The 17,766-nt window shown below is 40.3% G+C and overlaps 1 protein-coding gene across 1 annotated transcript in view; it reads right to left on the bottom strand.

The window, feature by feature from the left end:
* PCDHAC2 (protocadherin alpha subfamily C, 2) overlaps positions 1-17,766 on the bottom strand; it is a 50,315-nt gene that overhangs the window by 17,047 nt on the left and 15,502 nt on the right. The gene's annotated exons all lie outside the window — the stretch shown is intronic.

The raw sequence follows: 17,766 nt of genomic DNA, 5'->3' as shown, positions 1-17,766 counted from the left end.
CATTCTTTGTTTTAGAAAAGAATCGTATTTTTTAAATCAACCTCTACTTGAGGATTAAGTTTTGAGTGTTCAGGATTGGCAGCATAGGACTGACCCAATACAATTTCATGGTCTGTTTATCCATCCTATTGCCTACACCATCTTGCGTTTAATAACAGGTGCTCTCACTTACCCAGGCATCTGTGACAAAAAGAACGTGCCATGCATGTGCTGCTGCTGCAGAGAAAGTAACTGCCTTCATAAATCTAATTCCAGTCAATAAAAAGCTCATGTCTGAGACTCACAGAACTGAGTAATCAATAATCATGGTCTGCAAGACAGAAAAATAACTTCCGATGGCTTCCGCCAAAGCTGTGCCTGTTTGCAGGATTCTTTTTCAGTATTCCAGTATTATGCTGCTTCCCTAAAGGCTGTGTGGACCAACACTGTTGTTCTGCATAACTGTGTCTGGCACTTGACCTGGATATGTTTCTCCCAATTAGGCAGTGACATTCTCATCTGGAAACTCTGTTTGTACTGTTTGAAACTGTTGTCTTAGCATAAAGGTGTACCTGAGTTATTCTGAAAACCCAGCTGAATGTTTGTATCTCAAAAACTGTAGTGATTGGTATGATTTGGAAGCTTTCACCTCCAGATTCCAGCATCTGCCTCAACTTACACCTCCCAGCCTATGTGTGTTATGAAGTGATGGGTCAAGTGGTGGAAGGGACAAATCTCCACACCGCAAATAACAATTACATCTTTTTCACTAACTGCCAAGCTTAGCAGAGAAATAAAAGAATGATTAACGTATAAATAAGAACTAGCCAGTGCCTACTAGCCTTGATTCTTCCAGGTCAAAGATGAAACACAAGCAGGTCTGCAAAGGAGGTAGAAATTTCTGCCCAGCACCTCTCCTCTGCAGTAAACAGGCGACTTCACTGCCAGGTGCAACAATTTGCCCCCTGTCACAAATACTAAATTTATCTCAGCAATGAAATATTCCTCTTACCTTAATCCATGTTATATATTTTTCATATTTACCATCAGAATTGCACAGTTTCAGACAACGTGTTCTGTATTAAAAAAACGTGCAACAGTTGCCTCTTTTCAGAGCGAATAAAGGCCATTCAAAACCCAAACAATCCTCTCTTGTCTCCTCAGTTCCTCTGTGAAAGTAGAAGGAATTTGTACACAGCCCAGAAGGCCACAAACTCAGTATCTGGCAGAGCAGAAAGCAAGCTCTGCTCTACAGGAATACCTATTCACCAGTTTAAACAGGAATACTCTCAGCATCAGAGCTGACCTTAACTATTAACCCAACATATGAAGTGAGCAGTTGTGCATCCAAAAGTCAGGACCAAGGATATCTAAAAATTCACAGTTCATCAACAGCAATGTTGAACATTGGCTTGACTAGCATGCCAAAACTATTGTAGAAAATTGATTTATATGTTCACAAAAATTAATACCATGGAATTAATACAGCTCTACTTTGTACCAGTAATTACTCTGAAGTGCAAAATGGCCAGTTCTCTCATTTTGCATGTGCTGCTGCACTCTGTGCTGTGCTGTGTTGTGCTGTGCAACACAATGGCTGCTAGACTTTTTGAAGGCTCAGATGCTGTTCCAGAACTATATAACCTCAGAATTTAACAAAATCAAATCTATAATCCCTATGGCTTTAGGAGAGGACGGGGTGGGGATGGGGGGAGAAGAAAGAAAAAAGAATCATAACTCTGATGATGTAGAAAAAACAAACAAGAAGTTTAATCTTTTTAAAATCAGATGGTCTTTGGATGTTTGACTACTGAGCTCTGTACATGGGAGTGGTTGTAATTAGCTTTCAAGTAACTTCTCAAGTATAATGTTCTGCACAGCTCAAAGGAAAAGTTATTGCTGTGAAGCCGAAATGGTAGAGCAAATATTTAATTACTATTTTTTCCAATCCCCAGCCTGTATCTCAAAAGTAGATGTATGACCAGTCCAATGCTATCTTGTCCACTTTTGCCAGAATCCATCAGCATATTACCCAAATCCCAGGCAGTAGTATCAAAGACTGTTGAAATATTTGGAAAAAAAAATAGTTTGGCCTTCCAGGCACTGTGTAACATTAAGGAAGACATCAGCTAGACTGGGAAATCTACATTCCATAAAAGAGCTAAAAATAAAAATAAAAAATATACAGGTAATTAGGAGTCTCCAAACAACCCTCACCACAAGCTCAGCATTTTAGTTCTTCAACAGGAGCAGAAGATGACTGGTCAGCCCATGTAAGGAGAGAACAGCTATTTGCTTGAGTAGTACAGAGCCTCACTCTCCATAGAAAGCACGGGCCAAACATGCATGTAAGCTTTTCATTCATTTTCAGGATTCAGAATAAAACCTGGGGCTCTCCCACAACAGTAACTGGATAACCTATTCATTTCAGTAGAAACAGAAAACAATGAGATTTCACAGAAGTCCAGGTCTCACTGGTCTTGGTCCTAGAGCATGAGATGCAGTGATAGTCTACGCATTGCATGAATCACAATTGTTCAAAGATGCCATGGAGAAGGGCATGCCAATGCAACACTGAGACTCCTAGCCATGAGCATAGCTATTCATCTCTCCAGGGGGAATGAAAATCCCTGTCCTTGGAAAGGAATCCCCAAGGGCAACAAGGCAACTATGGCTTGGGGAGGACAAGGAGCACAAGCTGTGGTTCAAAGAGAACAAAACATAAATATAATGTTTTCTGCTCCCCACTCAGATCTTCTGTCCCCTCTTTCAAGTAAACAGTAAGGATGCTAAAAGCCATAGCTCAGTGCATGAAAATAATGCTGATCAACTGAAAGTGAGATACAAATGCATGAAAATAGCACTGTCACTTCAACAGGGTGGAGGAAAGAGAGAGAAAACTAGAGCAAGGTATTACACATATGTGGATTACAGAAAAAAATTTATGGCCATGTAGATGGAGAATTCATTAGAAGTGAATGATCAATGCAAAAGGATCTCCTCTATACTAAGAAATCATCAGAAAACCTGTAGCTAAAAGGGTTAATAGTGTAGGAAGGAGAGTGAATACAGGCAGGAACTCTGAATGATGGGGGTTTTTTACACTTTCAACAATCTAGTCTTGTTGCACTATTGCAAGTCAACAATCTGAAGGGCTTCCTAGATACTGATAGGAGAGTAGAGAATTTGGAAAGGCAATTGGTGACACTATAAACAGCTAACTCCCTTCCTATCCTTTGGTCTGGGCTTGTCCATTCAGGCTCTCGGTCTCCTGTGGACTACTGGAGTTTTCAGAAGTTAGCATTACTCAGATTTCTTCTGCCTTATTCATCCTCAGCTTCTCTGCCTGGCCAAATTTTCCTGTCTTGGGGCAGATTTCATCTCACTTAGATACACTGTAAAGCTTAGTCTGCAATGAAAGGGACATAGTTGGCTACAACCTTCCTACACTCAGTAGAAAGAGGCATTTCTAGGGTATGATCTGGGGATTTTTCTCCAGGCTTTCTTTCTTTTCTTACCATTTTCACTAAAATGGTAATCTCTAAATGGGTGCCATTCAGACATCTTAGAGTTCCTCTATTGTCAGCACATATCAATAATAAAAAATCTTTCAAGCCCTAATGCCCTTAAGCATTTATTCCCAGAAATGCCTACCAAAAGCCGAAACAAAGGCAGTCAGCTAGTCTGATGAGTCCTCTTGTTCTGTCTGGCGGAACACAGTCCTTGCACCACAGTCAGGAGAGACTGCCTTGGGCAGATCAGTTTGTCCTCAGATGGTGGAAATAGCTGATTTTTTTTTCAATGAGTTGTCAATGCTGATTCTCAGTTTACCTGTAAGGTTTTAAATAATTATTTGGCTGTGGATCCATTTTTCTAATTTTAGTGGGTATAACACTTTCTTTTCTTCACGGACTCTGTTCTTTCCACAGTGGTATTACTACATCTGATGGCCATCTGCATTTCAGTAGTTTCATGGACTTCACAGTGGATTCTGTTTTGACTTCAGCTTCCTCTTAGAAACATATCCTTAGAGGGCATGAGAAGGGCAGGAAGAACACATGACAAGTTCTCTCTCCTCTCTTCTTGTGAATATGCTCATGCAACTCTGCAACCCCGTGCAGGGCTTACTCTGCCTGCTACGATGAATTCCAAGCAATAGTGTCCCATGGATAGTGGGTTTCTTCTCAACAGCCTGCAATTGCCCACTAGGCATCAAATAGTTCTGTTAATACCACACAAGTATTTGGTCACGTTCTCCAATCCAATATTGCTGCTTATCAGTATTGCTGATTATATTGCAGATGGCAGCACAATCCAGCTGAAATGGAATTGGTCATTGATCAAATAAACCGGCTGCACATACGGCAGCTGAATGCCTGGCAGCTCTTTCTCACTGGCGTATTTACTGAGAATGTCTGGGTCTGCTAAAATCATACCATAGGTCTCACCTTCATTGTAAGTTTCCACATCACCAGGTGCGTTCTTGTACCTAGTTTTCCTTAGGCTGGATGGCTACAGTATCCAGACTTCTGGTAAATCTGTTTCCATACGCAGTGTCACTGCTTGTCTTTCCCAGGGCAGGGCGAAGGTTATAGTCTTAACTAAGCACACAGAAGTCATGGCTCTGCGTATTTTGGCCTCCGTCTACAACACAGATATCAGCATTTCCAGTAGTCATGATAGGCTACTCGAATAATAGTGAAAAAGGAACTTGGTGAACGTAATTCAGCTGATCTGATTTAGCTACCTGCTCTAGGAAGTGACAAACTAAATGTAACATGTCATTTCTCTCCACCAGAATTTGCTTGAGCTCACAAGTCTGTGTGACCAACTGGGATGCTATCGTTTACACCACAGGCAGCTAAAGTTAAAACAAAAACCCACCATCTGTTTTTTTCCTAATTCTGAGTTTCTTACATGTTGACCTGGTACACTTGTCTTGTGTTCATAGCAGTCAAATGTTGATCTGTCCCCTAAAGACCTGAGCATTTCTCTGATGTTGTACCTGGGTTTTTTTCTGATTTTTTTTTTTTTTTGAGTGGCCCCAAAGCCAGATTCACTGACTGTTACAATGCTTATCCACACCTGAGGCTCTGCATAAGCAGACCAGGGAGCACAAATGGGAGAAATGTTCAGTATTTTTGCAAGTTCACTGCAATATGGAGGAGCTGTGCATGCTGAACATAGCCTAAGTTGTTGTTACAGCGTAGCTGTAACCCATCTGTATCTCATCTTTAATTTCAGAAATCAGTGTCTCCAGTGCTGGAGTTCTATGTTCTTCATGCAGATATCTATTCAATATTCTACTTCATAAATATACCTAAAAAACCCCGTATTTTAGAAGAATTAATTCTGTCAGGGGATTGCTATACTTCTCAAACCTCTTATCAAATGCTTCATTATTCTTGGACATACTGTCTCTTTCATTGTTTGTGTTCTTATTCAGATAATGAAAGTCCTTATCTTCCTTTTCTCTTCTTTATCTGTTATGATCAACTCTACAACAAGATCAGTTCTTGTTTCCTCTTTCTGCCACTATGTTTTCACAAGGTTGATTCTCTCCAAGCGCAAGAGTCGTTTCTTCTGAAGATGCAGTTCCACCATGCAGTCTGTGGTATCCCTACCCCTTTTTGTGCCAGTATTAGTTCTCATCAGCAGCTAATTGAGTTGAAAATTAAGCCTACACAAGCCTTTTCAGGTAGATCAGCTCCCTGAACCAGCTAACTCTATAGTCAGAGGAGAAACAATGCTGAGGGGACTGGAATGTATGGCAAGAACTGAAAGAAAAAGCAAAACCAAAAATCCCAGACTTAGGCTGCAACTACACAAAGCCCACCTATTTAGTCCACGTAGCCTCCCTGAAATGCAGGTAAGCTCTTCCCTGCTACAAGCCTCACTATCTTCCCTGCCAGCTGCCTCCATGTTTCTTGGAACACAAGCTGGGTAAGAGCAGGGAAGTATCCCATTGTCCTAAAGTTGAAAACTAAATCTTTTTTTAAATAAAATTACTTGCAGTAACCCTGGTCCTACACACGTAGGTCCTACACAGGCTACAGACATCAGGACAGAGATCAGCTTCCTAGTGCTTCCTCCAAACTCTGGTTTGTGCAGCCTCTCTCCTCCCTCCATCCTCCATAACCTTGCTTAACCACCACAAAAAAAAAAAAAAAAAAAAAAAGACGAATAGCAGCAAAAATCTGCTATTTTTATTTGGTTTCCTAGCAACTCTGCAGGCCAACTTGGCAGTGATTTTGTACTGAGCGCTAGTTAACATAAGGTTGTTGCAGCTCTTCTCAAAGAGATACTTCAGACTCTTTAACTGCCTCTTTCTCTCCTTTAATGCACAAGTGGAGTGCACTCTAAGGCTGCCTGGAAGATTAGTATGAAGCAGGAAGAAACACCTACATTTTACTTTTACCTGCATTCCATTCTCTGATGATTTTTTACTCCACATGAAGGAACAATGAAGAGTTCTTAAACTAGTATTGAATTCAAATTGATCAGGGGAAATGAACAAATGGAAAGGAGAATCTGCAGATTAGAGTGAAGTTGTTATCAAAGATCTCCAGTCAGGGCTGACCTTGCATCATAGCTATGAAGGACCCAGATGCAGTTTCTACAATGTCTGTTACAAACACTTGCCATCTGGGAATGGCAAAAAGCAAAATACCAGGCAAGAATAAGGAGGTTAATTGTAAACCTTGATGAGGATTAAGCTTTTAAAATTGTATTTGACATATAATTTGAAGAGTCATAAAAATGCATCAAGAAATAAACAATCATAGCATCAGTATTCACGGCTGGGAATGTATCTTCCACTGAGAACAGCTACAAAGCTGGCAGAAATGCTCCGAGCGTCCCATCATGCTGTCTAGCCAACATGCCTCAGAAAAGATCAGAGGTTGACCTGCAGGGATTTAGTCTGCATGACCCACTGGCCTCCCTGCTAGCGCTGCCAATTAGTTTTGGTTGTGACAATGTTTTCTGTGATGTGGCAAATTGCCAGTGGGGAACTGGATTAGGATCACCAAATTATTTTGCCTGTCAGCCCAGAAGTAAGTAGTTCTCTTTCCCATTAATGGGTCTTCTAGACAAGTTTAGCTGCAGTTTGAAAGTCTGTACACTGAGATGGATATACTGATTTACAGTGTGGAACAACAGAAATGTGCTTTGCTCTGTCTCGAAACTTCACTACTGAAAATAGTTTTACTATGTAACTGCACCTGCACTCTTCAGAGGGGTAAAGACAGGGGTCCAGAGTGGACCACAGCGTGTGTGGTCCTTGTGAAATTCTGCGACCTTTCTCGCCCCACAGGAAATAAGCCCAATTAAAAGCACAATGTGATGTTGATCATGGTGCTTTATTTCTCCCAGCTGCAGTGAAGTCTGGGAATAACTGAGGCAGATAATCTGACACTAATGTTATTCATTTATTTTAATTCTTCTCTTTCCAGCTACACACGTGGGAGACTCTGCTACCAACTTAGCATAAATTTGCAGCAAGATAATAATCTACCAAGAACAAGTAATTTTTGCTATGAAGAGATGACATTATGCATGATAACTAGAGAGAACAAATCCCTTGGAAACCTAATGAGTAGTGCGGTGCTAGCACACTCCTCCTGCTGATAGTCTACGCATGCTGCAGTTGCAGGTTACTTCTTTGGGCCAGCTTATCCTCTGTATGTGACTGAATACATTTGACTCCAGGCGTTTGGAAAGGACATTGCTTACCCTTACAGTCTGTCTGCTTATAGTGTCTGAGATGACAACGGGAGCAGTTTGAAATGGTATAGTGAACACCGAAGACAAAGTATTCAGTTACTGTACGTATTAATTATGACCACTTAAACACCACTATAGGCGTGCAAGTTGATTTACCACTAAAATTGCTCCTGGGAGCGTACAGGATCATGGAAAAGTAATACAGCATGAGATAGTGAAAAACTGAGAGCAGGAGGGAGGAGAATGTAACTTGCAACTGCAGATCCTGAGGTGTGTAAGGTGTGTAATATTCCTTGGTAATGAAAAATCCAGTTTGGATTTTGTGTATTAAAAGTAATGTTGTAAGGTCTGCAGGCAGTGTTTGAAAGAAACCTGGGGGAGGAATTGTTCATTCTGCATTTTTCAGTATTACGATAACATTTTTAATACAAGTTTTGCCGTTTTTCACTCACTGCCTTTGTTCAAAACCCCTCTGATTTTATTCTGAGTCTTACATTCCTTTAAGCTCAGCTACCATATTCAAGTGATTATGTGCAACAAAAACATCAGAAAATTGAATCAAGAGAACTAAAGAAGGTTCAATACTTTCTTGTTTTTGAGCTCAGTCTATGGTTTCTTGATTTCCACGTGCTTTGCAATATATTAAAAATTTGAATGTGAAAAACCTGCTGAAACTACTTGAAGACCAGAGCTTGCTTCTTGGAAATATCTAGGTATTCTTTTTCAAGATTTGAATAACCTAGCTAGAATAAGCAATCCATAGGACCAGGCAGTAGGCCAAGGAGGTGTGATTACAGGATAAGAAGGTATAACCTAAGGAAAAATCCCTCTGCCAGCTCTAGTAACCACAGGGACAAATGCACAGAGGGAAGGGCAGAAGACCTCTCTTGCCATTAATTGTCTAAGTGAGCCTAAGGAGATTAGCTGCACAATTAGGTATTTAATCAGTGCCACTCCCAGCCCAGGCAGCAGCCTGTGTTGTGTGTGCTTCAGTATTATATGGCTGAGGTCTGACCTTTACATGGAGATTGAACTCCCTTTGCAGCCCCTCAAATCCCACCCCACTCTATGCAACAGCGTAGCACACACATTCCAAGGGAGGCTGTGAATCCATCGGCACAGGACTTGCTTGCCAGTCAACAAATCTTACTTGCTTTTTCAATAGCTCCTTTTCTTAACAGTCAAAAAACAAGTCATGGGAGGCAGGCACAAGACAGAACTGGGCCACTAACAAATGCAAATGAAGCACTTGCTCTGTTCCTAGTAACAAACTCAATCAAAATATAACCAATCAAATTTCATCATGTTCAAACCACTACCAATGAATTCTATTCTAGCTCCAGCCTCCTTGATAGCATTTGTTTTGGGATGAACTGCTGCTGTTAACTGTTTTGCTCTGGTTGCCTTTTGGTATTTGATCCTGGCACTGCGTGCTGACCTGGGGCGTGCAGGCTCCGCACAAGGTCCCACAGGCTGCACCAAATCTCCCCTGCCTTCTCTGAACCTGTCCTATGTACCTGTACAAGCAGAAGCAGCACACTATTTTTCTCAGCATAAACACATAGAAACAATTTCCACAAGACCACAAAGGGTTTGTGGTTTTTTTTCTTCCTAATCAACCCATTTATTTTGCTAGCTGTATGTGCGTGCTAAGAGTGGATGCTTTTAGGGATGGGTGACTGTAATTATACAAGACAAGAGCAGATAAGCTGCACACAGATTCATTCCCTCCAGAGCCAGAGCCTTGATTTTCTGAGCATTAAATCCCTATAATGAAGGGGATGCCTTTGCATGCTGCTATTACTATTTTACATCTCTCATTACACCCTCTGAATGCACAGAAGTAATGACCGAATGTGTTCAGAGTTTAGCTCTCAAAGTAAATTCAGCATCTCTAGGTCAATGTTACATAAACAGTCCAGCATGGGTGCTGGAAAAATAGACACAGTATTGCAGTATTGCTTTCTCTGCTTTGTGCAGCCCAGTTCTATTCTGGCCGTCCCCCCAAAGCAAGGATACCGCAAAGAGCTCAGGGGGGTGCCAAAGAGAGAAACATAACGGACAAGAGGAATGTGAAGCAGCCTCTGCCTGCCTCTTTAAAAGCAGGGCTGGTGAGCTGCTAAAGGTCTGGCTTCGCAGGCAAAGGGCCTGTAAGCACAGCAGTGAAACATGAAGGCTGAAACAATAATCACAAAGTGTTGAGGAAGCCCTGACCTCACGGGCTCTCTGTGGCTCAGCAGGCTGGAGAGGAGCAGGTAAGGGCAGGCTCAGAGGCTCACAGCTCTGTTATTCTTTGCTCACCCCTGCTGCAGTGAGAGCATTTGGGGCTAGGTGGATGCTGATCCAGTCCTCAGCATCGCTATAGAGCACTCTGTGATAAGAATAATTTTAATTTTTCTGCATCTTGTGTTTTTCCTTAAGACACGATAATGAGCATTCCCTTTCCCCTGTGTTCCCAGACCTTGTCTGCCCTGCTCATGTAAGTGGTAAGTTCCTTAAGGCAAGGCTTGTCTTTTGCTATTTGTATGGGCTTTGTGGAGTGCCATCTGACCTGAGAGGCACTGCCACACTACAGCATTAGTAACAGACGCTGAAGCAATGCCCAGTTACAAAAATAAACACATGAAAAATACATTCATGACCCTTGTGTACAGCAAAGTGCTGCACACAGGCAGACGTCCATTGGGGGAAGATGTAATATCACAGAGCGGTCTGTACTCCTTCAACCTCTTTTCTCCTTCCATCGCTTGCAATAGAAATACATTCCAGTTCAAAATTTCTTAAAATTACTTAGAACCTTCCCTATTTTACCCACCTATTTCCTATTAGATAGTGAATTATATATTGCAAGAGATAACAGGGTTGAAATTCTCCTGAGATCATGAATATGATAAGCTGTTTTAACATTTACTTGAGTATATTTTCTTTCAAGAAAAATCTAAACAGAATAAAATTAAGCCCACAGCAGTAGAGAAGGAGAAAAAAAAAAAAAAACAAATAAACACACATAAAAGGGAGGCACAACAGGGAGAAAATAAAGCAGCTGTAAGCTCATGTGGAAACAATTTGATTACCATCAATTCCCCAAAGTACTGACCAGATAAACACTTGTTTAGCTTGTAAGTTCTGACAAAATCACAACCCAAGGTAGTACAGCTGCAAGTCAGTGATTTTTCTATTTTTTTATTGAAACCTTGGAAAATAATAGAGATGGGAATCAAAATCCCTGTCTTCTCTGTAGCTACAGAACATTACCAGTAGGCATGCAAGACAAACTTCCTGGTATTGTTACCAAGATCACAAAGAAGCACATGCCTAGAGCAATGGACAAGTGAAGAAGTTGCTTAGATTTGAAAATCGGACTTATTTATTGTATTTACAAAACAATTTCCTACCAGAAGTCTAGGAATCAATCACATCATCTGGCAAATCTATTTTTTTGTAAGAAGTGTTGTGTGTCCCCCCTCACCCCTTTTTGCTTAGGACAGCATCATTTGGGGTATGACTAACTTCCAGATGGTAGGTTAATCAGGGTGGCTAACTGATAAACTAGCTGGAGTTTTTGGTGTTTGATTCAAAAGAGTTAACAAACTGTTGGCCATTACAGACATAATAAAGTTAACCATAACCAAAATCAGGTACTTTTCAAGAGATGTTACTTTGTTCTTAAAACAAAGTAGAGTTAGTAACAGCTATCAAATGAGAAACATTTTTTAGGTGCAACTGTAACTTCCATTTTGAGGAAGCAAAGAGGAAAAGATGAATTAAGTAGACAAGGAGTTATTGTCATTAAACTTTCTCCTACACCTAACTACAGAAATTTTTGCCAGCTAGGCACCTAAACTGCTTGTGTAAAATCTCTTACTTTATCACTTCTTAAAATGTCAAAGTCTTGAACTGCAGCAGCTTTTGTTTGGGAACACCTGCTTCATATTACTCAGCCACAGAAAACCACCAGCATTTTGCTCCTGTTACTCTTATTTTATTCCAGGTTTTAGAAATTTTGCAGGTTTCCTATGTTAGTAGTATCTCAGCTGGAGCTATCAGTCTTACATGAACCTTCAAGAAATCTGCATTGGAACAATCACGCCATGTGGAGAGCAGAAGTTGGACATGGTCATCTCCACTTTGGCAAATTCAACAACTGGCTCCAGTCAGGGACAAATGTGGCCCTAGACTAAATGGAAGGGCTGCACATGCACAGGGACTTGACTAAATGACAAGATGCACAAATGCATTCTGCATTGCCTGGGGCTAATGAGAAAGGTTAATTCCTCTCACAAATCTTTGCAGCAGGTGGAATCAAGAATTCCCCACAGTATATTTAGACATAGTCAAAATGAAAACAAAGTCTTAGTCAAATATATCAAGACAAACAGACCACACAACTTTGAAGTTTCCAGCATTAGTGTTTTTCAAATTCTGATGAGTCCTTTTTTCTCCCTTACACTGAGTCTTCAAGGACTAAGGTATCACACATTATTAAATCTCTCATCCATCTCATCTAATTTACTTGGTACACTCCACTGAAAAATAATGCACCCCATGATGAAGATCACAAATGCTATTTCAGGTCAGTCAGGGGTTTTTTGAAGCTAAGAGGAAAATAACAAAATAACAGAAAGCAAATGTAACAGTAGCCAAATCATGACTGCAGTTTCTGTATAATATAATCTATCTTCCTCTCCTTTCTTTGCCCACTCAGATGAACAGAAATCTAAACTAATCTATTCATTTACCTAGTCCTGGCTGCAAATACTGAAAGCCCAAACTGCTGGTTCAACTATAGTTTGCATGTGGTGAAGCAGACGAGTTCCTGGTCAGAACAGTCATCAGCTTTAAAAAAAAAAAAATCAGTATGTCAAGCTGCATCTGTCATAAAAATATTTATATTTTTTGACATGTTCTTTTGAAAAATCATTCTGATTTCAAAATGCTTTTCTTCAGCCCAAGCAGCATCTGAAATTCTCAGCCCTCTCCAGCTTCCATCAGGCTGTCAGAAATGAGAAGCATTTATCACAGAAAATTCTTAGTTCAGTGTGAAATATTGAAAAGGTGATGTGTGGCCAAGCCAGTGATCTACTTTTCAGCATTCCTGGAATAACAACACAGAGGGGAGACACAGTGGACAGATGAGCAGGAAGAGACCAGAGTAGTTAGATGAAAGGAATAAACAAGTTTTGAAGAGAAATGGGGGAGAGGTGCATACTTGGCAAAACAGATAGGTAACAGGAAAGAGGTGAAAATGGAGGAAACAGAAGTGGAAAGCCAAAGAGCAGGAAGTATACAGGGAGTATCCTGGGAATAAAGAGTACTGGGAGTAGGGGCAAAACTGAGGACTGTGCATCATGTTGAAGGTCTCAGCAACTAGGTGGAATTAACTTGAGATTTCAATGACAAAGGTCAAAACATAAGATAAAAGAAAGGGATTTAGCCTTATATGGTCCTAGCAGATCATTTCTATTTCAGTATAGTGTCATTACTCTGCATCTACAGGAGAAGGCTGGCATGATTTCCGTCCCCAGACGCTACTGAGCTGGTAGAGATACTGCAGCTTTAAATAATGATTTTAGTATGCTTTATGGAGATGATTTTTTCCATGATTACAAGAGGCTGTGAACCAAATCTCTATGATACTTTACTATGTAGGCTTAGGAACTAGTTAAACTGCTTATGACCTTCATTTTGGAGATTTATTATATCACTGATTTAAAGACTCATTTTCATGACGAACATGAATAACTTGGCTGTTCTGTATTTTCCCTATTTTCTCCTTTAAAAATATTACACATATGATCACAGTGGTTCTTAGACCACTTAGGTATGGTTCTTAGAGCTGGTATTTTGGTATGTAGGTGTTTCTGGCTTTGAAAGTTGGAATTGTGAAATTTCATAGAAAATTGGTTATTAATTAAAATAAGTATAGAGGATACTGATGTGCACAGCTGCATTTTCCAGCTCCTTCCATTTTAAACAGCTGCAGCATTCTGCAACAAACCAAGATCCCAGCTTTGTATTCTGGGTTGCTAATTAGTTATTATCTTTTACAGCTTTAATCAATGAACTGCTAAAGCCAAGCCAGACCAGTGTTCTGTGTCCTTATTTGTCAATTAACCTTTTACAGTCTCAAAGCAGCAGCTCTTTTGGCCCCTGCCACGTTCTTTGCAGTGACTGCTTGATGAGTCTTAATTAGCCCCTTTTTCTGTGGATAAGGAAGGTCACTTGAAGAAGGTGAATAGAAACTGACTGACATTTAAGAAGAAATTGTTCTCCATTTACAACCACAATGTAAAGCTACATCATATGAAATATGTTGTGCCCGAGGTCTTATAGCACTCAGTTATTTTCTTAGGCTCTTTCTGTTTAAACTGAATTTTTAGAAAAATACTTCAGAAGCCAAGAGCCTTGTTACAGTACTGTGGTCCCCTGTAAGCTTTTACTGAGTGTTATGCCTGCTGAATTTCAAGAACAGTGTCTGTTGCAACAGTGAGAGAGTCAAACTTTAAAAAAAAAATCATTCATTCCCTTCTGTGCTGATGTTAAATGGACTCAAAGACACAGAGAGATCAAATGATTATTCCATGAAAAGAACAACTAACTTCAGTGTGGCTGATGCAGTAGGTACAGTATCTACTATTCCATACTGCTTGCTTCTGTAATTTTAAACAATGAAGATTTGTTGCTTAGAAGTTAGGTAACTAGCAGGTGTTGTGTTTGTAAGTGTGTGGAATTGTAACTAGTATAAACTGTGTATCCTAGAAGCATTGTTAGATTCTAGTGAAGATTAACCTTGGAAACAAGAACCATAAACAAACTTGGTCCAGAGGTGGCTCGGAGACAAACCTCGACCTTATAAGGAAAGAAAGGAACAGGTTCATGAAGAGTTCCCTACCCCGCCGACCACCAGAGACCACCCGAGACCCTCAAGGAGACCCTAAAGGCTTTAGTGCGCATGTGTCTAGGATGATGTAGTATTATAATTAGTTCCTGGAAATTTAATGAATATGTAAAAGAGAAATTTAAAATATGTATGAGGAGTATGGATATAAACAGAAAGGTGATTAGACCTGGTGTGCTTGATTTGTGGCAAGTCCACCAAGCACCCAGGCCTGAATAAAACAATATCTCTCCTGAGCGTGTGGAATTGGTTAACTGCATGCCGGCCACGAATCCGCTTTTCAGACAACATGGCTTTTATCCCACTCATCACGATCTATTACCCAATCTCAGTGTGCCAATCTTCTTTCAGTGACCTATGCTCAGTAGTCACTTAAGACTCTGCACTGTGCCATTCCCAATGCCATCTGCCTCCTGTAGACCTTCTAGCATCCTTTTCCAATTGTTTCCCTCTACCAGATACTCTGTGCTCACCTTCCTATTCCAAGATTTTTACTGGTGTCCCCCCTCATGTCCTTAGATTTCTCTGCTCAGATCTCTCCTGCTTACACTAATGCCCCATCTCTCATCTGGGCCCTTCTCATGCTGCTCTGTTGGAAGAAAGTGTCTCTTTCTGACAGAATGTTCTCATTCAAGTAGGATTTACTGGCTTGACATACAAATTAGTCTGTGAAACGCAGAATTGTGTATACCACAACTTACACTAAATAATTATAATAATTCCTTCTCCTATCAAGGCATTCTTGGACATTTTTACTAAAATCCATGCAAGCATCCCCTTTCCCTTTCTTCACAGCTTTCCCACAGTCATTCCGTTCACAACATTCTACCCCAAACCAGCAGTGCAAAACTTACTAGGAAGACTGAATTTATCTTTCAGATCATTTTGCTTATTTGCCATATTTATAGTTGCTTCTCATTTAATTTTCGGTATTCATCACTTATTCTACAGCCCATGCCCCACGGATGGACCTCTTCTGCATTCCAGCTGATTGGAGCAGGAACCATCCTCCGAGAGCAACATAAATCTATTCCAGAGCAACTGTATTTCCCAGCATAAAACCTAAGTCTTTATAATCTTTCAGGACAGAGTGAGAGTATATGGGCATGGAATATCCCTAGCTAGCATGACATGTGTAAAAAGGTCACAGTTAGGCAGGAGGTAAGGAACAGAAGAAAAAACGGAATAAGAGAGGAAAGCTGTGATAGACACAAACTTCAGAGGGCAAACGTTGAAAGAGTCAGGCTTGGGGTGATGGGAAAAAAGGAGCTATATACACCTTTCTATAAAGATTTTATATATATACAAACATATATATATAGAGAGAGAGCACATATGTCCTCTACAGACCTAGAGTTGATCGCTGGGTTTCTTGGTTATAATATTGGTTATAATATTCTCCTGCCTCTTCAAGTAGCTATGAAACCCACAGCTAACCTGTCTCTCCTGCTTATTTCTCTTAAGGAATAGCAGCCAATATTACTACTGCTGTTTACTTGGCCAGTTCAAGGGATAAACATATGCACCATGAATGTCAAGCATGGAGGACTGCCCATGTTCAGGTCAGTGGATTCTCACACAATAGAATTGCTTTCTTCATAACAGTGCTTTAAAAAACAAGGCTACCACCTCTCTTCCCCAGCTAATTACCTGGGAAAAGGAAACAAAAATAACAGATATACTTAGAAGAATGTTAGCACTGCAAAATCAAAAGCATAAAATTAGCATATTCTAGGATTGCATTTGCCTATGTAATTTTAATTCAGTCCCTTGTGCATATTTGTAAGGCTAGACACTGAAATCCTAGCTTCTTTGAAGTCAGTGGGCTATTTGCCATGAACTTCAAAGATGTCAGTATTTCACCCATGGTCTTCACCTACGTTTCCAAATTTCAGATGCAGATTTTTTCATGAGGTCATTTCCTCTTTTATTTACAGATTTGTCTGAATGGAAGTATTTTTTTTCCCTCTATATATGTGGTGTGTGGCCCAGTGCCTTATTTACAGCACACATGTAAAGCCTACCTTGAATAGAGGATTTAAAAATCCTCATGGCTGTTCTTCATCACAAAACCTTATCGTTCTCCTGAGTCTTATATGTGCTATGAATGCGTCTTTAGAGTGTTTTGTGAAGCACTTGCATTATCAGTTCTGTTTTGTAGATTGGAACCTGAGGCACAGAGAAGTACACACAGATTTGTCTAATGCCCACTAATTCTAAGCTCTGAATAGGTCTGATTTATTCAGAAATCTTTAGTGCTGTATGTTTAGAGCAAAGTTTCTGTTCATCTTAGTTTCTATTATGAGCTCCCACCATCTCTGCAAATCAAGCTCCAGTTACTCTGGGTTAGGCATCCAGAAAATAAAGTTCATTCAGATTAGGGGTCACCTATAGAAAGTCTGATATAATTGCCAAATCTGTCGAAGGACATAGAGCAGAAACCAGAAATCTGTCTGCATTTCCTGGACTCACTATATAGCATGTGAGGGACAAATAAGATGCCCCAGAGAGCTAAACCCAATGCTATCATCTACCCAGAGGGAGTTTGAGCCTTCTTGTCCCACTTCCCTTGGAAGTATCCTGACTACAAACCTACAAACTGTTGGACTGGTGCATAAGAAAATGCAAAGACAATCAAAACATGCCAGACTGAGATTTCCTCTGCATGGGTGAAATATGCAATAAAGTCAATAGGACTGTTGTCAGCCAAATGAAGACCAGGTTTTGCTTGGGCAACACATGTTTGCTGAACCATCATGTGATGTTTGAGTACAGCTATGCATTAGGAATTAAGGATTTACTGATTTAACACTTGACTTGTTCATCCTTCTTAAAGTGTTCCTATGACATCATCTTTGAATGCTCTCATTGATTAACTCTCTGAATCTGTCTCTGGGAGGCATCTTATCCGTGGCTTTTGTGGATTTTTAAATTAAATGAATGGTTTAGTGACAAACTGAATTGGGATTAATCAATTGACTAAAACAACTGCATGGAGAATGTGTGCACAGAACAGGCTTGGAAGCGGTTTCTAGTAATCAGAAGTCGAGACCTGCAGCTGCCACAGTATGCTGATGATAACAGAGATAACAAATAGCTTATCTAGGAGTTTATCTGGTCACAGGTGCAATCCACTCATATGCAAATGATATGTCAGGAGCAAA

The sequence above is a fragment of the Fulmarus glacialis genome, unplaced genomic scaffold (genome assembly GCF_000690835.1).
Source record: "Fulmarus glacialis isolate BGI_N327 unplaced genomic scaffold, ASM69083v1 scaffold2591, whole genome shotgun sequence".
In the NCBI taxonomy this organism is placed as follows: domain Eukaryota; kingdom Metazoa; phylum Chordata; class Aves; order Procellariiformes; family Procellariidae; genus Fulmarus; species Fulmarus glacialis.
This window is presented reverse-complemented; position numbering and strand designations above follow the sequence as displayed.